Consider the following 9,888-nt stretch of genomic DNA (forward strand, 5'->3'; position numbering starts at 1 on the left):
TGGCAAATAATTTACTAGCAAGTGTAGCAGAGTAATAGAAATCCAACAGACATGACATGCATTCTGCTGATTCTGTGTAACTGAATCACTAATTGTAAGGGGCATGTTCAAAATAATAGCAGTGTGGAGTTCAATGAGTGAGGTCATTCATTCTTTGAAAGGTGGCAATTATTGCCCTTATTTAAGCAAGAAAGGCAGCAAATGTTGTACATGCTGGTTACAGTGCATTTCTCTCTGAAATTCTGAGGAAACTGGGTCGTTCCAGACATTGTTCAGAAGAACAGCGTACCTTGATTAAAACGTTGATTGGAGAGGGGGAAAACATAAAGAAGTGCAGAAAATGATAGGCTGCTCAGCTAAAATGATCGCAAATGCTTTAAAATGGCAACCAAAACCTGAAAGACATGGAAGAAAGTGAAAAACTACTATTCGAATGGATAGAAGAATAGCCAAAATGGCAAGGACTCAGCCAACAATCAGCTCCAGGAAGATCAAAGAAGGTCTAAAGTTACCTGTGAGTACTGTTACAATTAGAAGACGCCTATGTAAAGCCAAGCTATCTGCAAGAAGCCTCCACAAAGTCCCACTGTTGAAAAAGATACATGTGCTGAAGAGGTTACAATTAGCACATTTACTGGCCTAGAGAGACATTTTGTGGACTGATGAAAGTAAGATTGTTCTTTTTGGGTCTAGTGGCCGGAGACCGTTTGTCAGATGACCCAAAACACTGAATTCAAGCCACAGTACATTGTAAAGCATGGTGGCACAAGCATCATGATATGGATGTTTCTCATACTACGGTGTTGGCCCTATTTATCGCATACCAGGGATCATGGATCAGTTTGAATACATCAGGATACTTGAAGAGGTCATGCTGCCTTATGCTGAAGAGGAAATGCCCTTGAAATGGGTGTTCCAACTAGACAACGACCCCAAACACACCAAAAAACGTGCAACATCTTGGTTCCAGACCAACAAGATTGACGTTATGGAGTGGTCAGCCCAATCCCCGGATCTTAATCCAATAGAAAACTTGTGGGGTGACATAAAAAATGCAGTTTCTGAGGCAAAACCAAGAAATAGCGAAGAACTGTGGAATGTAGTCCAATCATCCTGGGCTGGAATACCTGTTCACAGGTGCCAGGAGTTGGTTGACTCCATGCAACACAGATGTACAGCAGTTCTCAGAAAAAGTAGTTATACAACTAAAAATTAGTTATGTGATTCAAAGGAAAGAAAAATCTTCAAGCATTTTTCATTTTTAATAGTAAATGTTTCAGTTTGTAAAGAAGAATACAAACACTGCTATTTTTTTGAACAGTCTAATATTCGCTTTTTTCATTTTTTTTTTTAGAGGAACAACACAAATTTGATATATTATTATTCATGTTTTGGTTTGAAATAGAATGTGTAGTGTTCCCAATGCATTTGTGTGTATGGAAATAAAAGCTATTAGAAGGATTTTGAGCTTTATTAACTTTTTCAAACACACTGCTATTATTTTGAACACAACTGTATAATGTAAGATAAAGTCTCTTATCTTTCAGCGCTGTCTTTTATATCTGTCCATCCCAGTCCGGACTATCCAAGTTGTCGGAGATCAATGAAGTGTCCTTTAGTCGAGCCCCATGTTGGGCGCCCAGTTTTTTGGGGGCAAAACCCCCTATCTCTATGATTGTCGGGGTCCCAATTAATGTGGATGTATGATCGCTTTGAAAACTGACACAGACACAAGCTGAATCAGATTCTCTCTACTTCAAGTTTAGCATTCTTTAGCAGAGCATCCTGAAACACAGAGAGAACATAACTCTCTTGCATGTCAAACTCTGATAAAAGAGTAGCTACCTTGGCCTTGTAGATAGAACTCCCCACATCCTTCCAGCTGGCTCATTAATTTTCCACTTATGTACAAGATGGAGGAAATACTTGTACAAAATGTATTCTCATCCCTCACACAGGGCATGCCCCCTAAATTGCCAGCTTGAAATAAATCCAGCAGAGCAATTACAGCAACGAATGGGAGAATCTCTAAATCCAAATGAGGTACAAGGCTGGTCTAAAGGGGTTGGATGACGTTAAAAATAAGTCAACACCCTCTTCTCAGACACAGCATTGTTTCTAGGGAGAGGGAATATATATTTTTTTTGTTTAAAATATCATACAACTCCTGTAGTACTTCCTATTTCACTGTAGGAGTCCATGTTTGCATCTCCATGTTCCATCAAGAGTCTCTGATGTACAGTCGTGACCAAAAGTTTTGAGAATTACATAAATATTGGAAAAGTTGCTGCTTAAGTTTTTATAATAGCAATTTGCATATACTCCAGAATGTTATGAAGAGTGATCAGATGAATTCCATAGTCCTTCTTTGCCATGAAAATTAACTTAATCCCCAAAAAACCTTTCCACTGCATATCATTGCTGTCATTAAAGGACCTGCTGAGATCATTTCAGTAATCGTCTTGTTAACTCAGGTGAGAATGTTGACGAGCACAAGGCTGGAGATCATTATGTCAGGCTGATTGGGTTAAAATGGCAGACTTGACCTGTTAAAAGGAGAGTGATGCTTGAAATGATTGTTTTTCCATTGTTAACCATGGTGACATACAAAGAAACGCGTGCAGCCATCATTGCGTTGCATAAAAATGGCTTCACGGGCAAGGATATTGTGGCTACTAAGATTGCACCTCAATCAACAATTTATAGGATCATCAAGAACTTCAAGGAAAGAGGTTCAATTCTTGTTAAGAAGGCTTCAGGGCGCCCAAGAAAGTCCAGCAAGTGCCAGGATCGTCTCCTAAAGAGGATTCAGCAGCGGGATTGGAGTGCCACCAGTGCAGAGCTTGCTCAGGAATGGCAGCAGGCAGGTGTGAGCGCATCTGCACGCACAGTGAGGCGAAGACTTTTGGAAGATGGCCTGGTGTCAAGAAGGGCGGCAAAGAAGCCACTTCTGTACTAAGATTATTCCCCATTGCCCTAACTGTACCAGAACAACTATAGAATGTAACAAAATTCTGACGTGTATTTCCTCAGAGCTTTCTCACTATATTCAGTGTACTGAGCCTCATTTTCCTCACTATATTCACCTAGTGTACTCTGTTTCTGAGATTTATTATACAAATCAAATGTCTACAAACCGGACATCAGAGTCCAAAGACTTTGATTTCCCTTTGGCCTCATGCACACGACCATTGTGTGCATCCGTGGCCGTTGTGCCGTTTTCCATTTTTTTTCGCTGACCCATTGACTTTCAATGGGTTCGTGGAAAAATCGGAAAATGCACCGTTTGGCAGCCGCATCCGTGATCCGTGTTTCCTGGCCGTGAAAAAAATAGGACCTGTCCTATTTTTTTCACGGCCAACGGTTCACGGACCCATTCAAGTCAATGGGTCCGTGAAAAATCACGAATGCACACAAGATTGTCATCCGCGTCTGTGATCCGTGTCCATGATCCGTGTCCGTTTTTTCCTATCATTTCAATGGCAAACTTGACTTAGATTTTTTTTTTCATTTTTCATGTCCGTGGATCGTCCAAAAATCAAGGAAGACCCACTGATGAAAAAACGGTCACGGACCTACGGACCCCGTTTTTGCGGACCTTAAAAAGAAAAACGGTCGTGTGCATGAGGCCTTTCTATAATGTTCTGCAATTTCCCAAACACAGTAAAGAACAAACAAAACATATACAGTGATTCTATAAACATCCCAACCAAAGTTCCTCATGATCTGAAACTAAACCGAACAGTCATAGGTATTTTCAACTTTCAAGGTTCTTTATCAATATGGACTCGACTGTAAAAGGACTTTATACGTACGGTTCTTCAACAATCCCTCGAACCAGACAACCGGTCAGGGAGGCAAAGATTTCAAAATAATAGCAGTCAGACATCACTAACCTGATAAATCACTGTTTTTGGTAGAAATGATATTTCTACATTGCAAATGATTTATTAGCAAGTGTAGCAGAGTAATAGAAATGCAACCGACATGACATGCATTCTGCTGATTCTGTGTAATTGAATCACTAATTGTAAGGGGCATGTTCAAAATAATAGCAGTGTGGAGTTCAATGAGTGAGGTCATTCATTATTTGAAAGGTGGCAATTATTGCCCTTATTTAAGGAAGGAAGGCAGCATGCTGGTTACAGTGAATTTCTCTGAAACTCTGAGGAATATGGGTTGTTCCAGACATTGTTCAATAGAATAGCGTACCTTGATTAAAAAGTTGATTGCAGAGGGATAAACATACAATGAAGTGCAGAAAATGATAGGCTGCTCAGCTAAAATGATCGCAAATGCTTTAAAATGGCAACCAAAACCTGAAAGACGTGGAAGAAAGCGAAAAACTACTATTCGAATGGATAGAAGAATAGCCAAAATGGAAAGGACTCAGCCAACAATCAGCTCCAGGAAGATAAAATGTCTAAAGTCACCTGTGAGTACTGTTACAATTAGAAGACACCTATGTAAAGCCAAGCTATCTGTAAGAAGCCTCCACAAAGTTCCACTGTTGAAAAAAAGACATGTGCTGAAGAGGTTACAATTTGCCAAAGAGCACATTGACTGGCCTAAAGAGACATTTTGTGGACTGATGAAAGTAAGATTGTTCTTTGTGGGTCTAGTGGCCGGAGACCGTTTGTCAGATGACCCAAAACACTGTACACTGTGAAGACAGTGAAGCATGGTGGCGCAAGCATCATGATATGGGGATGTTTCTCATACTAAGGTGTTGGGCCTATTTATTGCATACCAGGGAGGCGAAGACTTTTGGAAGATGGCCTGGTGTCAAGAAGGGAAGCAAAGAAGCCACTTCACTCCAAAAAAACCCATCAGGGACAGATTGATCTTCTGCAGAAAATATGGTGAATGGACTGCCGAGGACTGGGGCAAAGTCATATTCTCTGATGAAGCCTCTTTCCGATTGTTTGGGGCATCAGGAAAAAGGCTTGTCCGGAGAAGAAAAGGTGAGTGCTATCATCAGTCCTGTGTCATGCCAACAGTAAAGCATCCTGAGACCATTCATGTGTGGGGTTGCTTCTCATCACTCACAATTTTGCCCAAAAACACAGCCATGAATAAAGAATGGTACCAAAACACCCTCCAACAGCAACTTCTTCCAACAATCCAACAACAGTGTGGTGAAGAACAATGCATTTTCCAGCACGATGGAGCACCGTGCCATAAGGCTGGAAGTGGCTCGGGGACCAAAGCGTTGACATTTTGGGTCCATGGCCTGGAAACTCCCCAGATCTTAATCCCATTGAGAACTTGTGGTCAATCCTCAAGAGGCGGGTGGACAAACAAAAACCCACTAATTCTGACAAACTCCAAGAAATGATTATAAAAGAATGGGTTGCTAGCAGTCAGGAATTGACCCAGAAGTTGATTGAGAGCATGCCCAGTCGAATTACAGAGGTCCTGAAAAAGAAGGGCCAACACTGCAAATACCGACTCTTTCCATAAATGTCATGTAATTGTCGATAAAAGCCTTTGAAACGTATGACGTGCGTGTAATTATATTTCACTACATCACAGAAACAACTGAAACAAAGATCTAAAAGCAGTTTAAGCAGCAAACTTTGTGAAAACTAATATTTATGTCATTCTCAAAACTTTTGGCCACGACTGTAGATTCTGTCACATTTGAGGAAAAAAAAAACCTGTGCTATGGCCACCTCGGTGGAACCCTACAGACTGAATTATATGTTAATGGAGTACATATGGTGGCATTGGTAGCCATTAGAGATAAGCCAGGGGGCATGGCCAACTGCCGTTATGGCCGGACGCATCTAAGAGCAGCTCCGGCTTCTGACCAGGCAAGTGCACCTGGGTCTGTAGAAAGTGCCCCAGCAAAGCGCAGATGGCGGCGGAGCGACTTAAGGAGTTCGCTAGACAGGATGCCCAACATGGCGCCGTGGCTCCTTCACCGGCATGTGCGGCCAGCACCAGGAGCCAAACGTCGCAGCATCCACACTCTGATGCAGAGTCTGAACCGGAATTTACCCTGCAAACCTTCCATCAGCAACTAATGGCGGCCATAACCGGGTGGCAGGTCTCCCTGACAGGGAAGATTGAGGAGGTTAGGGTGGACTTGGGCCTACTGCGCCAGGACGTGCACCAGCTGCGTGAAAGGGTTTGACTCACCGAGACTTGGGTGTCTGACCAACCCCTTACCGGCAAGGATCACCGCCGTGGAGGCATCCATGGAGTTATACTGTCAAAAATGCGATGATCTTGAAAACCGCTCGCGGCGCAACAATGTGCGCATCATCGGCATGCCAGAGCGGGCGGAGGGCCCAGATCCAGCAGCTTTCCTGGAAGGATGGTTTAAGATGGGGTTCCCCAACGCTGTTTGTTCATCCGCATATACAGTTGAAAGGGCACACCGAGTTCCAGCCAGACAACTTCCTCCTGGTGCCCCCCCAAGACCCCTGCTAGCCCGCATGTTAAACTGGCGTGACAGAGATCTTATTTTCCGCTGACCTGCAGAAGAAACGAGCTACCTTCGTCTCCATTAAAAGGCGCCTTCGGGAGCTGAACTTCAAGTATTCGATGGCGTATCCAGCACGTTTGAGGGTAGTGGACGGCAAATTGCTTTTTTTCTCCAACCCTGCTGAGGCGGAGGACTGGTTATCCGGGAGACCCCGCCGTTCCTCTCCCAAATGATACGGCTTGAAGATGAGGCCTCTATTGGTATACGTAAGGGAGTCGATAAGGTTCCTGCAAGGACTACACTATGAACACCCTTTTTTCCACTCCTCAAAGTTACCCTGGTTCATGGTTTGGTAATGTATTGCCTCATTTGTATTTGGACTCAGGGACACTGAGGGTTATTTATGTGCAGTTTTACTTAGAAGACACCCTTGCAACCGGCAAGTATTACTGTGAATGGTGGGAGCCAGCTACTCCACCTGCACTGGGTTTCCATCTATATACACCGTGCAGGTCCCCCATGCACATCGCCACTTGTTATTCTGGACGTGTTTATGTTCTAACAGTTCACCCACTGTTTGGGTGGTTAAGAGAATGCCTAATGTTATACGCTATTACTGAAATGTTTAATAGTCAGTGTTGTGAACAATGTACACCATCCTCGCCATAGTGAACCCCAGGAGCTGGGTGTTTATCCTTAATTCTATGACTGGTGTTCACTATGGCGGATCTTAGAGTAATGTCCTGGAATGTCAGAGGTTTAGGTGGGCCTAGAAAACGAATGGCTGTGTTCTCACATATCCGTAGTTATGCTCCACATATTCTAGGGCTGCAGGAAAAACACCTTACCACAGAAATGGGAGGGAGAGTTAGGAAACCCTGGGCTCAGTGGGTGGAAAGTGCATATGGTAACTCTTACTCCAAAGGGGTGTCATTGCTGATCCACGGGGCGGTTCGATGGGAACCACACCACACAAATATTGACCCAGAGGGGAAATATGTTTTTGTATATGCTCATATTAATGGAATGCCTTATGTGATACTGAATATGTACAACCCTACTCCGGCCAGTCTCTCACTGCTTCAGGCAGTGGCGGGTTTTGCGGCACAATTTCCATCAGCCGGGATTCTCGGCATGGGAGATCTTAATCTGCTCCTGGACGACTCAAAAGATAGATTCCGCAACCCGTCCAATAGTTCTTACGGGCGGCCATCAAATAAAACGGCCCTGGTGCGCCTAGTGTCTGAGCTGGGATGGATTGACATATGGAGGGAGAGGTACCCAGATAGAATAGAATTTTCTTGCTTCACTCCCTCTAGGGGAACTTTATCTAGGATTGACTACCTCCTGGGCACCCCTGGCACCTTTATGGCAACGCGAGAGATACGTTATGGGCCCCAGGGTCCGTCTGACCATGCACCCATAATGGCATCGATCACTGACCCTTATAATGCTGCTCGCACACCCAAGCAACGCATACACCCGTTCTGGCTGTCTTTAATGTCCCTAAATGATAGGATACCTGACCAGCTTTACACATTTCTTGCTGTTAACTTAGCTGACACAGACCCGGCCCTGCTGTGGGAGACTTTGGAGGCCTTCCTGCACGGGTGCCTCAAGTCGTCCATTTCTTATATTAAGAAATGTACTCGTCGTAAGGAGGAGGAACGCAGTGCAGGAATGCAGAACTTGCATACGTCTCTGACCCTACTGAGGAGAACAGGAGAGACTGGATGCTGAAAGGCAGAAATTACATGAACCACCTGCAGGAGAAAAGTGATCGCAAGATTTTTGTTTTGCAGCACCAAACCTTTGAACAAGGTAGCAGAGTAGGCAAAGTGTAGTAAGGAGGAACAACATGTCTCCACCAATACTACGTATTGCAGACAATGGCGGGATAGTGGTATCTGAACCTGAGGGTATACTAGACCGATTCAGGGAATTCTATTAGGACCTATTCTGTTCTCGTGCTCAGTATTCTACTCGGACACTGGAGGACTGCATCCAGGAGGTTTCCTACCCGCAGTTGTCTGCATCGGATAGGGAAATGTTGGATGGGGAGTTTACCTTGGAGGAAGTGAGTGAGGCGATCTCAGGGTTAAATTTAGGCAAAGCCCCTGGACCGGATGGGATGCCACTAGAGGTGTATTCTAGATATGTGGATATCCTGGCGCCGCAGCTTCTGCGCATGTACAAAGCGTCCCTGAATAGTGAAGCACTATCGGAGTTGCTGTATGAGGCCTCTATTGTAGTCCTGTTAAAGCCCGATAAAGACCCCTTAGAGTGTGGGTCATACCGTCCTATTTCACTGTTAAACCTAGACTACAAAATTCTCACCAAATTATTAGCGAACAGACTGAACAGAGCTATATCATCTATTATACACGAAAATCAGTCTGGCTTTATTCCTGGCAGATCCACCTCTAGCAACATACGAAGGGCACAGGTTATTGCTCAGCTGGGATGTGCGGACCGTAAATTATGGGCTTTGGCCGCGTTAGACACTGAATGGCCATATTTGGTGCATGTCCTTAGGCTTTTTGGCTTTGGTCCTACGTTCATCAGATTGGTCAATATCCTATATAGTTCCCCATCCGCGAATATTATGATTAATGGATCCCTGTCATCAGCATTTAAACTATATAGAGGAACCAGGCAGGGATGTCCTCTATCTCCCCTGTTGTTTGCAGTAGCTATTGAACATTTGGCATTGAGGATCCGTCAGGATAATATTTTGTAAAGGTATAGCTCTGGGAAATAGGGAAGATCATCTGGGTCTGTATGCTGATGATCTCATTTTATACATGGACTCAGTAGAATATACCTTACCTAGAGCAATAACCCTAAATGAGCAGTTTGGTGCCTTCTCTGGACTATGTATAAATTGGGCAAAGTCGGCCATTATGCCTTTATGGGCCTCGGACTGGCCATCAGTGTATCAGAATCTGATGGTAGTAGATAGATTTAAATATTTAGGTGTCATTATCACAAAAGACCCAGCTATTTCACATGTACTGAACACAAGCCCCTTGGTGTCATACTTTATGGATAAGTTTAAATCTTGGAATACCTTACCGCTGTCCACCATGGGCCGCATAAAAATAATCAAAATGATTCTCCAACCCAAAGCTTTATACCTGCTGGAACATGCCTGTGTACCTATCCCATGCACATTCTTTGATAGATTGCAGTCACTCATGGCGACATTCATATGGGGTAGGAATAGGCGGAAATTAGCCATTAGATCCCTACAGAGGAGCTAGAATAAAGGTGGGGCGGCTTTACCAGACCTGTACTTGTATTTTCTTGCTGGTCAGTTGCAGTATTTGGTGCCATGGGTGACCTGGGATGCACTTCCTAATTCAGAATATTACCTGCAGGAATACTTGCAACTCTCCACTCTATGGCCCGTCGTTGAAGGCCTGACATATGTATCAGGTTCGCTCCTACCGATT

Source organism: Bufo gargarizans, chromosome 3 (genome assembly GCF_014858855.1).
Source record: "Bufo gargarizans isolate SCDJY-AF-19 chromosome 3, ASM1485885v1, whole genome shotgun sequence".
Taxonomy (NCBI): domain Eukaryota; kingdom Metazoa; phylum Chordata; class Amphibia; order Anura; family Bufonidae; genus Bufo; species Bufo gargarizans.